At 45.6% G+C, this 15,323-nt stretch overlaps 1 protein-coding gene across 3 annotated transcripts in view; it reads left to right on the plus strand.

The window, feature by feature from the left end:
* ROR1 (receptor tyrosine kinase like orphan receptor 1) overlaps positions 1-15,323 on the plus strand; it is a 157,134-nt gene that overhangs the window by 29,851 nt on the left and 111,960 nt on the right. For 2 of the 3 annotated variants that reach the window (XM_083845692.1, XM_083845693.1), the window contains exon 1: positions 12,221-14,697. The exons of the other annotated variant lie outside the window; for it this stretch is intronic. The gene's annotated coding sequence lies outside the window, so the exon portion shown is untranslated. Of the gene's footprint in view, positions 1-12,220; positions 14,698-15,323 lie in introns of those variants that run through there. 3 annotated transcript variants of the gene reach the window in all.

The raw sequence follows: 15,323 nt of genomic DNA on the forward strand, positions 1-15,323 counted from the left end.
TTACGTGGAGGCAGGTGTTCAGTGGACATGATAAACTAGATCCCTTTCAGCTCCCAAGGAATATCTCATTTCTGCCAGGGGATGGAGAGAGCGACGACTCTGTGCACCTTTTTATTCCTAAATACTTTCTAAGGACTGATTGGGTTTCCCTGAGACCTGCTGTAAATATTCTTATTTAACAAAAAAAAAAAGAGCTTTTTTCATAGGGTAAGTGCTTACTGATCAGTTGTTTTTTAGAAGGAAGAGTCAATTTGTTTGTGGCAGCAGAGACTTGTGTGCAGCCGGCCCCAAGCAGCCCTGGTGTGCCTCCTGCTCAGCGAAGGCACTTGGGGTTTCATGCTAAGATCCTTTTTTCCACTTTTTTTCTTCTCCCAGACAAGCTCTGTGCTAGCTTTCTCTCCTGAGAAACGTGCAGGAGCCAGGCTACCTCATCCATCCGGGCTATGTTCGCTCTTTCTGTGCTTATTTCACCCAGGAGCTGTTTCCCTTTGCCTCCCTGCTGTCCTTGCCCTGTTCCAGGCAGGGCAGGCTGAAGGAATTGAATTCGAGCTCGTGAGGGCTTCCCCCTTGTTCCCTTTGATGTTAACACGTGTCTGCTAGTTTTGCTGGACATCCCAAGAAGGATGCCAGATGGCATGTACGCGAGTAGTGACGAGGTTAATGGGACATCAGGAGAAATATTAAAAAATCCTAGTTTTTAATGAGACATCTGGCAACTCTTATTTCCAGAGCCTCTTTTGCTCCGTAGGTGAATCCTGAAAGCACTTAAAACTGTACAGGATGAGCTCGTACACTGCAGCGTTTACTCTGTTCTCATGGCATTGTCCCTACCTCGTGGCAAGTGTTTGGTGTTGCGTACCCGGAGCCACGGGTGATTTTGGACGCAGCTTGTCCGGACTTCATCTGGCTCAGCAATTAGCTTATTTTTGTTGTTTTCCCACCCTCCAGCACTTTTAGGGTAGGTGCATTTAGTTTTCCTTTCTTATAGGAGTCCCAGTAAAAAGTAAAAGAACCTTTTAAACTTTTCAAAAATGGGGGTTTTGTACAATTTTTGGAAGGACTGACTAATTTTTTACTTTTTTTTTTGTGTGTAATGTATTTAAATGTGAAATATTACTGTGCGTGTTAGCGTGAACAAAAGATTCTAGGAATTTTTCATTTACCAAGATGAATTTTAATTTATCAAAAGCCCCTGACATCTTGAGGCAAGCACGATGCGTTCTTTGTGTTTCAGCCTAATGCTGGCTCCCGGCCACGAGGCTGTGAAGGATCGTTTTCACCCGAGGCCTCTTGTAGTCGGAGGAAATCAATCTTGTGCGATACAAAATGCCTGAGCGTTGGAGGCATGTCCATCTTCAGGAACTTCAAACTCATTCCCTTCCTTTCGGGGACTTGGCTTGAAGGCAAAGGCTGAACTCCCTTCTTGTCCAAGAAAAATGAACAAGCCTTGTAAAGATGCTTTCTCCTTTGACTGGGTGTCTATTGAGCTGGAAGATTTTGACTTCTGCCTGGAGTGGGGAAGATGTGGGTGGCCTTCAGCAGCGATGAGGCTGCTGAACAATGCGGCCATTGTCTGAGCTGCTCCAGGAGGGAGCGGAGCCTTGCTTCAGCGCGGCGGTTCTGTTCTGGTGGGCTGCTAGTACTGCGGCAGCGCTCTTTGTCTTGTAATTACAGCAGTGTTAACTACAGTTTTCTCCCTTGCTGATATTAATTGGGCAGTAATGCTGATGGGATGGTATCTGGGTTACTCTCTGAGGTTTTGTTTGTGCAGGTAGGAATCTTGAAGTGTGGAACCAGGGAACCTGCGTTTTCCTAAGGAGTGAATTTGAGGTAGCAGCTTTTGACTGTGCTCTGAGTTACGATTAAAAAGCAGTAATAACGACAATCAAGCTGCCATCTGAGCATAACTGCCCATCATATGCTGGCGTGGCTGAGGCCCTATTTTCTGCAGGTGATGGTGCCCGAGGCCCTGACGTGGCTGGCCGGCCCCGCAGTGCCCGAGGTGGCCCCGCAGTGCCCGAGGTGGCCCCGCAGTGCTCGAGGTGGCCCTGCAGTCCCTCTCATTTCTCCGTTTCCTACTGCAACACCTCTGATTTGGGAAATGCTTTAACGCGGACTTCTGTTTTCTAGCTGTAATTTCTCTCTGCGGTTATTTGGGGAAGAGCGGTTGTTTTCTCTGTTCAGGAGGGAGGAAGGTACCTGACTTAAGGCCCCCCCGGTGGAAGCCTTTACTTGTTGGAGGTGATCTGGAGTTTATTCTGTTTCCCCACTGCTGCTTTTTGGAAAAGGTGCAATTCCTTCAAGCTGGTATTTAAACGAGCAGATAAGAAGTCTGCTTTCTCCTTGCTGGCCTACATGTCATTTTACTGAATAAATCTTCCGTTTTAAGCAGGTGGGATCCGGACCAACATCCATGGTGACATTAGGCACGCACCGCACGGCTTTAAGTCTGTGAGAGGTGAGATCTGGCTGTCACCGGAGGGCATGCACAACGCTGGTACGTGGCAGGTCTGAGTTTTCACGCTTCCTCTCCTCAGTCCTGCCAGATGAATCGCTCCGTGATGGTTTTTAGGGGGTTAGGATGCTTGTTTGGTTGGGCTTTATCTTTCAAATAAGGTAAGACTAGGCAGCTGCTGCTGCTGGCGTCATTCAGAATGAGTCATAAGAGAGTAGAGATGAAAAATATTTTGAAATGATTGCTATTTGATTAAGAAAAACAAACACAGAATTCTGAGGTGATTCGGGGCATAATTAACGTGTGGCCCTGCTTCTCAGATGTACGGTGCCTGGAACTTTCCCTGCAGTGCGTATCACCATGCTCAGCTCCTCCGCACAATGTTCAAACCATTACCTCTCCTTTGCTGAGAATGTTGTGTGTGTGGTGCTATGTTCGGTGGGGAAGGAAAGAAGATTTGCTCGAGGATTATTTCGCGGAAGGGCCGAGATCAGAGCAAAAGGCTGGGGTGCCTGGCTCTCCAGGAGGGCCACAGGCCCTCTTCATCAAGCCTAACCTCCGTGACTGGGGGCAAAGGTAGGAGAGGTGGACGATGAAACAGTTGTTACTGAATTTAATTACACGCAGACATGAGAGGGCAGAATTGATGATGTTCTTCCAGTAAGTTAAGGAGCCACCACCATGGGGGAGGCAGTAGTTGTTGTCCACTGGGACTGGGCCTTGAACAGCGGCAAGGGACACACAGAGCGAACCGTCAGTTGTACGATGGGATATCTTTCATGGAGCATTTAGGGAACTGCTGTTATTTAGGTCATTTTAGGGTGTCAGCCGCTTGTGGTACGGCTGATACAGCTTTGAGCTGAAGGGAGGGAAGAGGTGATGTGTCCAGCACCCGCCGGCTACGCTCTCCACACCACCCTCGTCAACGTGTAAAATGGGGGTTACTGAACTTAGAAGGGTAGAAATAAGGCCGCAGAGAGCACAGATTTGTTGGATTGCCACTTGCCTGTTTGCAGTACTGGTTTCATAATAATAATTGAAAGAACTTGCAAAGCACTTTGGAGACATCAGTGGAAGCCCACTTAGCCTCTGGCTGGTAGGTGAGCACTGGCCTCTTCTCACAGCACAGGGAGCGGAGCGACGACTTGGCAAGGGCAACAAAAGAAGTTATTGTTAAAAGCAGCACGAGAAACTGCGGGCTGCTGGCTCAAAAGCCAGGACCCAGGCTCCCAGGCACATGACAGAATTTACCAACATACAGCCGGGTTTTAGCAGTTTTAATGTCGAGCATATATCATCATTAGTCTCACTCCAGCAGCTTATGTATTTTCCTTTTCTTCATTTTCTTCCTGAAAGCTGTGAGCAGCTCCAGTAATTCTTGAGAATAAATCTTGTTTTATCAAAGTGAGGGCCTCGTCAAAAGCACTGTTTATCTTTGCAGCTCTGTCTGGGCGTTAATGCTCGCGAGGAGGCCGAAGTGGCTGCGCCGTGCTTCCTGGCCAGACGTACGAATGGCAGTCGTGCGGGCACTTGGATGAGGCACATTCCTGTCGTTATTTTGCAGTGATAACATCTGTGAAGCTGCCAGGACGGTTGGGGTTTGTTACGTTCATCTATAACTGTGCTCGTTTGTGGGATTTGATAAGGTCTGTCGGGAGCACCGGGCTGCCGAAGGGACGTGGGAGCGGACGTAATTCAGATGACTCCAAATCAACCGTGTGCTCATGGGGTGATGCTCTGCACTTTTCCATGCTGATCCAACTGTGAAGCTTGAAGGGATAGAAAGGCCGTAATTATCTGTTTATCTATATAAAGGCAAAAATATGCAAATGATAGTAAATGTTGTGCAGAGTGGCTTTCACTGATGTTGTCAGTGGAAAAAAAAAACACACTATTATTTCCTAAAGGCAATGTTTTAAAGAGGTGCTCCAGATGAGGGGAATGGCTTTGTTTGGAACCTCTTTGCCTAAAGGTGCTACAAATAGTGATGAAGGTGGTAATAGCCAAGTTACTACCTGTACTCCTCCTCTTTTTATTTTTCTATTTCAATTTCCTTCAGTTTGAGAGTGGTTTGTGTTTAACCTTTATCCCTTTTCACCTTTGTGTTTGTTCAGTTGACCTCTCCTTCCCTTTCGGTGGGAAAGACAAGCTATGAAATTTGCAGAATAATTTGGACATGCTTCTCTTTCTTGAACAAAAACAAAAGACCGGTTCAGATGGAGAATTTTTTGTTACATTATTCAAACTGGGATTTCAATTTAAAAGAATGTGATTTTTTTCACATCACTTGATGAATTTGTTATTACAGATGCTTACATTTTATTATTAACCATTGCCTATGGTTTGCTTGTAGGTTGTTTGTGTAAATAAGTGTCACTGAATTCAGACCTGTTATCAGCTACAGATACAAGCTATCTGAATGCATTTTATTTCAGTTGGCGCCAAACTTTTGTGTTCAAGCTGAGTGACTTGCTGCAGATGGTTGAAAAGGAACGGTAAATGCTGAGGTTTTTAATGCCAGGAAAGTGCCTCTTTATTTTAAATTAAGGCCTGATGGGAAGGAATGCTCCTTCATTTTTTATAATTTGCACAATGGTACAGAAATCTTTGTTTAGTTTTCTTTTGAGGTCAAACTAAAGTACAGTGGTGAGATCTTACTACCTATCGCAAAGAAGTGTTTTCATAAAAATGAAGATATACCTAGCTGAATTCACGCTTCTGTGTTCACTTTTAAAATACTACAGTAATGGAAATAACAAGGTCATGGTTTAAATTAATTACTGTAATTTACAGGCGCGTTGAGGACAAACTGCAATCCCATGTCACTGCTGTGGCTCTCTTTCACCACGCAAGAGACATTTAATCAAACACCAGTTCTAAACCTACCTAATTTTAATACTTTGGCTTCTGTAAATGTGACTTTTGTTCCCGTGTAGTTTTGAAGTAGTCTGTGTTATGGTTAAGAAATGAACTCTAAATAAATACCAGGCAATGAATGTGTCTCAGGACATTCACAGAAGAGCAACGAGAGCACGGAGCTCTCAGCAGTTGGTTGCGTTGATTTAAACAGAGGAGAGCTTTGGGTCCTTCCCTGCTACGGTCGGAGCTGAAAGCTCAGCCTGCAGGTTCCTGGTGAGGAGCAGTCACCGTTGGCATCAAGTCTAGGCGCACAGATAAAGAGAGGGCGCTTGGAGTATATGGGAAAAGCCCCCAATCCTTTACAATTCAGAGACATAAACCCCAAGTTACCCAACAGGAAATATTAGGTTGTCTACCCAATGCTCCCATCAAGAGAAATAAAAAATTTATAGCGGCAACCCCCTGGATATGGTGGACTTGTCGGCCCAGGCTTTGGGGGGCTGTACAACAAAAAGGCACCAGCGAGCTGCACGGGCGGTGGCGCGGGGAGGAGACCCCTCGCCCTGGGGGTCCCAGCAGAGCTGGCACTCAGGAGAGCTTGGAAAGGCACTCTCTGTTCCCGCAGCCCATCCCGCAATTAAACGAGGACTGCAGGCTCAGCCCTCCGCGCAGATTTGGAGTTGCTAACGAGTGCAAGCAGTCTGCTAACTGGGGGATGTAGTTGGGAATATTTAAAATTATTTCAGGTATGCTAATTTTGTTAACTTTACAATGGGAAAAAACATTATTTTTTTGAAGTTCATGGCAAACCTGCAGATTTCAGCAGAGCTGGAATTAATCTTCAGATTTCTGTCTAGAAGTTTCTTTTTCTTTCTGGCTGTGATGTTTTAAAACAGCATTCAGGTGCAGCTGTTGTCTTGCACTTGGGGTGCTCACGTATTATCTCGATCCTCCCTTGCTTTCCAAGCCAGGGATGCTACAGGTGTGAATTTGGCTTGAAGTTTGGCTTCTTTAAGGTACAGGTGAAAAAAAACATGGAGGGATTGGAGGATTTTTTTTTAATCGCTCTGTTTTTTTAGGATTTGCCTTAAAATAAAACGAGTCTCACGTGCTGCCATGATTCCCAGCACAGAGCGGAAAGCAGCAGAGCCCCAGCTGGCGGGGCCGTGCCTTGTAGCCCACGTTTCCATCTGTAGGGACTGGCCCCACATCCCCCGTTCCCCGTTGGCAGTCAGGTGGGGACTCGTCCTCAGCTTCCCTCCACCGAGCGCGGGGAGACGCCTCTGCTAGCTGTGCAGGCAGAGCGCTGTCCTGAACTCGCCCCGATGGAAGAGCTGAGCCTATAAATGACTTTTCCTGAGTTTGGGAGAGTCCCGTGGGCACGATTTAATAAACATCTGACCCACCCTGGGGGGTTTATTGGAGCTTAGGCTGTCTTAACTCGGTGACTCAGGAGACACCGGCGCAACAAACTGTTGATACTTTTAATTTAGCTTTTTTCTACATTTCTATCAGCGGCCTCAACCTAGCCAGACTGGCTGCCTACCCCCTCCCTTGACAGATTATTTAGTTGTGGTCAGTTCTGGGTAGTTACGATTTATGATCTGTTGGTTGTGTTCATGAATGCTTTGGGAATGGTGCTCTTTTCTTGGACTGAGTTTGTCCAGATGTATCAATATTTTGGTTTGGATGATATAAAATAAATGGACAAGATTAACTGTCTGCGACATTCTCTTTTAACAAGGAGGTAGGAGCATTTTTCACGTTGAGAGATGTCTTTAAAACAAATACTGAGGTTTGCGAAATGGCTCTAGCAGCACATGCGCAAGTGGCTTTCCATCAGCCTTCGCTCCCTCTTCTTGGCGTCACTGCTCCGCGGAGAAGACCGTGGGGAGCCCGCTTACGATAAGGACTGGGGATTGTGTAACGGTGACCTAAGTGTGAGAGGATTCAGTAAAACCTGCTCGGTGCACGCTCCCAGGCTGCTAGCGCTGCTCTGGTGGGAGGGGAGCCGGGCTGGAGAAGGGAAACGCGATTTTGGCGTCCTTAGCTCGGGGCCGGGCAGGTGTGGAAGGGCCGATGCCGGCTTCTTGGCTGCTGCGGGTGCTCCGGGGGTGCACAGGGGGCTTTATGTCCATGCAGGGGGCTACCAAGGTGCTCGCATGACAAAGGCACGAAGCTCACGGCTGTCAGGGGGTAAAGAGCCCATTTCCCCTCGGCACCCACGGCTGCTGGCGGTGAGCGGGTCGTTAGAGCCTCCAACTGTTATGGAAAAAAAGATGAAAACTCATCCGGTTGTCCCAGACGGAAACCCACCTGCCTGCCAAGGCTCAGCTCTGCGGTGTGTATTCGTTTTTAGGGGAACTTCTGGGTCCCCAGGGGGCCTTGGGTGCCGCCGAGCATCGCCTGCTGCGTGGCCACGGCCACCCGCAGCCGGTGGCAGAAGCTGTGCGGGACCAGGACCCTTCCCTGTAGGGTTTCACGGTAGCAGCTTGAGCTGGAAGCAGTTTGTTAGTGTCGTCAACAAACTCAGAAATTCAGGTGTGTCAGACACCAGTGTAGGATGTGGGAAGACAATGAAACTATTGTAACGAAGGGTTAGCGTAAAAGAGGGCTCGTGGTTGGAATCCTAAGAGCAGTTTGCTCTTAGATGTGTTAATTTGGGCATTTAAGGTGATTCCCGCTAGGAAGGAAGGATTTTCTTCGCTGGCCCAAAGGCAACCTCTGGCTGCACATCCCTGGCTTGACCAAGGTGACCCGAGTCCGCGTTAGCTGGCACCTAGCCCTGCCCGGCCAATACCTTTCACAACGTGCAGGTATTTACCCAGCACGTTTAGGGCTGGAAACAGTTGGAGTGTTTAAAGAAAGAGTTGTTTTCACGGGATTAGGCCTTTGATATTTCTCAATTGTTTTGTTTTTCTAAGCCAGAGGAAGCTCGTGTGCGCAGTACCTGCGGAGCTCTGTTCTTTTTGTAGAAAGCTAGCTGGATGTTAGTACGGCAACAAATGCAACAAAAGAAACACTTTATTTTCCTGTGTGAGTATGTAATACTTCATATAGCAGCTTTCATGTGCCTTTTCAGGGGGATAGAGGTAATTAAAGACCAAACATTGTTCTGTCCTTACCTAGCAGTCAACACTGATAAACCAGCCTAAACTCTTACATTGCAGGAAAAAAAAAGTGGTCTTCCACAAGAAACTTGCATGTCTCACCTGAACTCTGAGACTGATCTACCTAGGACCAGTGAGATTGATCCATATGGCCAGTAAAGTTGCTTCTAAAGTGGAATTTTACCTTTCTAAAGAATTTACCAGTGAAAATCTTTCTCTGTGGATGTTTTCTGGTGTGTCATCCCTACTTCTTCCTTGGTTAGTCTCCCAGTAGCGATGCTTTATCTCAGTGTTATTGTGTTATTTCTTCTTTAAGAACCCTTACAGGAATTACTAAAGGTATGGCTACAGTGAGAACTTGGTGTATTTCATTTGAAACCGATTACTTTAACTGAAAATATTTGTCTAAACTTTCGTTTGGGTTGCTAACTCATTATATGGAAGTGCCAGTAGTTTAATTAGAAAACACAGTCTGTATTTGTGGAAAGTGTTCACATGCTGTCTTTTGTGAAAGCTAAAGCATTCGAGAAGGAACACAATGTTTCCCACAAACCATACATCTCCGTGGCTCCACACTCTCTCAGCAGCTGGACTAAAAAGGGTTTTAATACGAGATATGTGTTTAATTAGGGAAGGGAGCCTTGGCAGATCTTCTGACTTACAGTTCATTTTAAAGTCTTCAAATACATATATATATATATAAATATATATAAATAAAAAAGAAATCAATCCAATTTGCTGTAATTGTCATATATATTGTCATATATAAATTAAGAACTCGTTTTTTTCCACTTCACAAAGATATCTTCGCTGGCCCCTCCTGATGGATTGCGCGGGGCAATTGCTTCCAAATGAGGACCGTCGACGGGCGCTCAGCATCGCGGTCCCCAGACGGCCCCGCACTGCCCGGCCCCGCCGCGGGTCCCCCTTGGCTGCCTTGCGGTTTCCTGAGCGTTTACATCTGCCGGTCCTCCCCAGAGGAATGCCAGCCCGGGGAGAAGGGCTTCTTCCCACAGCCAAACCCTACCGAGGGCACGGCGAGAGGCATCTCGCGGGCCTTCGTGCCCGTCCTGGTGGCACAAATCTCTTCTCGCTGCTGGGTCGTGTCGGGTGATGGCAATAGGAACGCGTTCCCTTCGCACCGCTCTGGCACGGGAGGAGGACAGCGTGACGAGTTAGCGACGGAAACCACAATCAGTTAATGCAAGAGTACAAATTGCCTACTGGTTGCCTTCATTAGGTCGCAGCTCTTGGTTACAAATCTAAAATAAGTTCGAAAGAGAAGAGTTACTGTGAGCTGGCTGCAATTTCTTTGGTGTCTTCACATGGAAGTACGCGATAGATTTGAGTTCAGGGAATATTACATGGTACGCTTGACTTAAAAATATCGTGTTTCTATGTATCTATCTCTTACCAGTCTTCATAGGGTTGGATGCAGCTAAGGATGGATGGCTCCTTTTTTCTTTTTTTTTTCTTTTTTCATCTAAAGGAGGAACGTCTGGGGGGGTTGCAGAGGTTAGTAGCCTCATTAATTAACTTCCTTTAATGAACCGCCGCGTGTCACTGGGCCGCTGCGAGGCACCGTCCCTGCCCCGCCGTCTCCTCCTTGCCCTCGAGAAGCCAAAATGTTAAAGTGGTGGCGTTTACTGGATCTGACAGAGAAATTCTTCACGTCTGGCCTGGATGTCTAACTAAATTTGGTATGTATCTTGTGGGCTGGGGCAAGTGCTGGAAGCTATTAGAAGGCTGAACAAAAAGCTCTATTCAAGGACTATCGCCTTCCTGCCGGGGTAATCCAAGTATCAGAAATTTAAAAATATGGGCTAGGAGACTGTGGCTGCCACAGAACAGGACTTTTAAAGGTGTCTAGAACATCTACGCACTTTAAAACGTTGCTTCTATGGTATATGATTAATTTGAAAAATGCAACAAAGAAACCCAACATAACATATACATATATATCCAATTAAATAAAATTGAACACTTTTATTAAAGTGGAGTTGCAAGCTGGTAAAAATTTTCTCTTGTCACTCAAAGTTAGGACAGGAAAACATTTTTCTTTCCCTCGAAATAGCTGTATTTATTATATCTGACCTGTTTAACATTGCTGGTTTTACTTAAGAACTAGAAAGAAACAAACGGTTTTCATCGTTTGATGCCTTTTTTGTAGCATGAAATTGTGTTACCAAGAAAAATAAGGTAGAAATGGTTTCCAAAACAGATCTTAGAATAATCAAATATCCTTTTTTTCTTTTTTTTTTTTTTAAGAACTAAGCTGGTTAATCCTAATCGTTTGAATCTATTATAAATTATTTACTTTTTGAACAGCAGCTTGTTCTCATTTTTAAGCTTTAGAACAGCCATGCATATCAACTGTATGTGTTTTTTTTTTTTGCTCTTTGTAGGTTCTTCAGGAAAGGTGGAAATGCATTAGGATAGTGGTAGTGCTTAGAGAAAACCAGGTCATAACAAAGGATTTGACTCCTCGTTGAGTTACCCTGTCTGTTAGCTGCTTTTAGTTGCTTCCTAATGAAAAAGTTACAGACAGTGAAGTCTGTTCTGTGTCCAGTTTACTTTTAGCGTGTTCTTTGGCTATTATTTTTTAGGTATTTATACAGACTTTCTTTTTTTTTGTGTCATGTATTGTGATGGATTTGCCCAAAGAGCAGGCCTGCTCCACGCATGGCTGGGCTAAACATTTTCATCACTGCACAGCCAGAAGCGTGGGTTATTTACGTTATTTGTCTTTTATTTTCCTTTAACCATTTCACATAAGCCATGAACTGTGCAACTGCTACCAGGCAAGTCACGGAGAACTCAGCAGCCAGGTGCTGAGGGCGCTGGAGCAAATGCGAAATCACGTCTATTCTGCGTTACATCACTCTCATTGCCCAGAATTAATTCTTGCGTTTACATTTTGTGTTACACACACGGAAAACGTTCCTCTTTTAATGAAAGTTACATCGAATGTATTTACTACCCATGGCCACTTCTTTGTCTCTCTTGCAACCTTTGGAGGTTGAAAGGCAGCTGAAGCAGCAAAACCTCTGCTCTCAGGGCAGCTCCTGTGCACTTCCCCTATCTTCTCGGGCAGGAATGTGAGCCAAAGCCTACTCGAGGCAACAAGAGTCTTTACATTGGCTGTAGTAAGTGGTGGATTAGCTCTATGAGGTGAAGTTGAGACTGGTTGAGACAGAAGGCAGCGGTATATCAATGCCTTTTAATTTTTCTTCCATAAATGGCAACGAGCCATGCTGGGAATAAAATAATAATAGGATCTGCGTTGTAGAGCTCCTTGTTCCTGCTGCCGTCGAAGCACTTCAAAGTTTGCGTGAGATTTCTTGTCGGAGAAACTGAGGCACGTGGAAGTCAAATTCAGAATTACACAGCGCAATTGCAAACTTGAAAATAGCACAGCCTAATATTCATCCCTTGTGTCTTTTCAGTGTCATGACATAGTCGTATTAAATAAACAATAGGAAAAGCTATGACAGCTAGTGGTGTTAAGTTTTTCCGATTGTCCTTCTTTGTCGTCTAGTTTTCTCTTTGTCCTTAGGAGCTTCCCTGAAGCGTGTTTCTGTTTTCCAGGGTTTGCTGTAGCAGTTGCAGCTCTCCCGACGTAGTGTCACAGACGCGTTTTGGACCCGCTGTAGCTACAGAGATAACCCGGGGTGGGTTCATGCCCCGAACGTGGGGCGCAGTGTGACGACCACCAACACGGTCCGAATCCTGGAGGTTTGTCCATGCTTAGGATTTGGAGATTTTGCAGTCTTTTGAAATAAAAAGTTATGTATAAAACTATTTCTATATATTTAATCCCTGCAGAGTGGGTATTCACACTGCTTCAGTTTTGTGCTTATAAGTTACCGCATCCATCTAAGAATGATCTTTTATCTTTTTTTTTTTTTTTCCCAAAAAAGTCGAAGCGTCATTTGGGCAAAACTGGCACTTCTGGCTGGAGCGAGAGTCAGGGGCTAGTTTTACAGCTAGCTGGCTGAGTGGGTGTGTTGCTGATTTCTACTTAGGGATGATACCCTCACAAATTAAAAGACACAGAAAAGAGCTGGAGACTTGCACAGAACCTGCACGGAGAGGAGACCAGAACAGCTTTTGTCTGTTTTCTGCACTTCAGATGAGACTTTTATTTTAGCCTGTTTGGAAATAATTATTTTAAGCTGTCCCTTGCAAGCTAAAGCAACTCGGAGTGATTACAGTTGGCATAAAACTCGAGATAACATTAAAAAAATAAAGGATTCCAGCACTTATACCTTCCATCCCCCTGAATGGATGTGATTTGAAGGCAGATTTCGCTTTCCTGCCAAAACGTGGGGTTTTTTTTTGGTTTGTTTTTTCTTCTTCAGCTCCCATGCTGGCCTCTGTCAGAGGCAGGCTGCTGGCTCCTCTGGTCTCCCCCTGGGCTCTAGGCAATCACATGCATGAAGCTGGTGTACGCCTTTAGTTAGTGCAAGCCTTTAGTTAGTACTTCTGTAATATTGACGTAATTACAAGGATTAACATTCTACTTTGGTCCTCATAATTTTTAAGTAGAAACGTGTAAGAACTCACTTTCAAAGTAGAAATGCCAAAAAAAATGTGACCGCTCAGGACTAATTTTATATTGAAAATTATGATATGTGAAAAATGGGAAGAGTTGTAATAATTCACTGTTTGACTGCGAGACTTGAGGCAGTCTGTCGTAGCCGGAGGGAATCATTTTTCTCGTGGGACAAGCAGTGCGGTTTCTAGGTATGTGGTGGAGCTCCTAGGTAGGCAGCACATGAACAGAGGTAATTGATTTTAGCTTTTATCACTTTTGTTCGTGTAGTTCCTGTGTTTCGGCTCTGTGTTTGCTTTGATAGGGTCAAGTTGTCTCTAGTTGTAAATTGGTGAACGTTTATGGCCTCCAGTAACATGTACCTGGCTGCACACAGTTTTGGAGAGCAGTCCTAGAACAGTTCGGCAGTTTTAATTATCTTCAGCCTGGTGCTAAGGCAGGTAGAGTGCTCTTTGTGTTACGTTTTGCGTCCATCTTTTCTGGAAGAAATGACAAAGGTGGTAACAAAAAGCACCTTCCTGCTCAAAGGAAAGTTGGTTTTAATTTCCTAACAAGTTAATAATTCATTATTTTGTTTCTGTCTGTAGAGCTCTTAATGAAATATGCTGTAAAGATCTACCCGATAGCCTGCAGAAAGCTGTTACATGCAACCATGCATAAAGAAATGAAAAGGGTGCACTGGGTCCCACGTAGCGCATGGCTTTAAACTCCGAACAAGTACAGCAGATGGTGTTAAAACGAGGCGCTGGGACCAGCTGATAATCCAGCACTAAATCAAATTTCTAGATTTCACTTCTCTTGGCAATGGTATTCCCAGCTTTCTTGATGCTTTTTCCATTTGGAACTAGCCGCTTGCTTTCCTTACCGCTTCTGCTCTGGGTTTTGCTTGTTCGCAAGTTTTAAACCCGTAACGTGACCGAGCCGAACGGCGAGACTCCCTGAAACACCCGAGGGTTGGCGTTTCCATACTGAAGACTTAGGCACTCTAAATGCCAGGGCTGAAATTAAGTAAGTGCTTAAAAGCTTGACCCAAAGCCTGGTGGGTCAGCAGAAAGACTCGCATTGAATTTTAGTGGGCTTTGATCAGGCTGTAAGTAACATCCAATTTATCAAGTTATTTCCATCCTATTCCTTCTCTTTTCTGCAAGGTTCGCAGAGGAAATAGGTTTTGTTAGTGACAAGAATAAATCTGAAAGATGAATGGAGGGGAAAAAGTATGCATATGCTGAGGGCTTGCTCCTGCTTTCAGCAATGCAGGTGTGGGGCTTGGTATCTTGTAAGATCAGCTGCCCTGCCGATTTTACAAGAGATCTGATGATTTACGCGGTGTGCTCCGGGTGGGGGTCGGCCTTCGCGATGCGCACCTGCGTACCTGGGCTGGGCCGGCCGCAGCTGATTCGAGGGGCAGGTATTTCTCAGGTGTCCGTCATTTGCTAGGAAGCATTTAACAAGAGCACCAGGAAAGCAACAAACACAGAAGGTATAGCCTTCCACTGCTGGTTACTCTGTCTTTCAATCCCTGGCTCAGGGGCTGGAACCCCTTTCCAAAGCCAAAAGGTTCTGGGATAAGCAGGAATATAGAGGGGGAATCAATGTACAGGGCAAAAACTAGTCAAAAACCTGCGGGCTTTTGACTTACGTTAGCGTATAGATACCACTTTTGTGCTGCTTTAAGCTCTGTTTGTGTAAACGTCTTCTTCACAGGATCCTAAAATAAGGTAACTGGCACAAAGTAAAAGCTGTGGCTGGGAAAAGGGTGGAAAGCCTGGTTATTTAGTACGGGGCAAGTTCTCACGTGCTCTGTGTTGTGCTTTGGGGTAACTCCCTGCTCGCTCCTGCAAATATCACGGTGGTGTCACCTCTCCTGGTGGTGTTTGGGGATAAACTCCGACGGCTAGGTCCTGCGATGCCCGGCAGGGGTGCGCTGCACCTGGGAAGGAGCCCACGGTGGCCGTGTTGGCATTACGAAGTGGGAGATTTTTTCCCTTTTTCTAGCTGGCGGCTTTTAGCGACTCGCTTCAAAGGTAAAAATGAGTCTCCCGCTCCTGCGTGCCGTTGCCTCGCATACCTCTGCTAATCCATAGGTTTGGGAGGCGTTCCCTGACTCAAACAGATGAACTACGCAGGATGGACGGATGTGGAGGAAAAAACAGCGGCAAAAAGGAATTTGAGGGGCATGGTTCTGTAGGCGTATTTTATTGCTGCCCTGAGATAGCTTTCTCCTAATTTTGATTGAAAAATAGAGATGGAAAGCGCGGTGGGAACTTGCTTTGTTCTGTGGAGGGCTGCAGAGCAGCTAACGAGCCCTTTGATCCCAGCTCCTCGCTGTGTTTAGAGCTCAGCC

The sequence above is a fragment of the Anser anser genome (genome assembly GCF_964211835.1).
Source record: "Anser anser genome assembly, chromosome: 8".
In the NCBI taxonomy this organism is placed as follows: Eukaryota; Metazoa; Chordata; class Aves; order Anseriformes; family Anatidae; genus Anser; species Anser anser.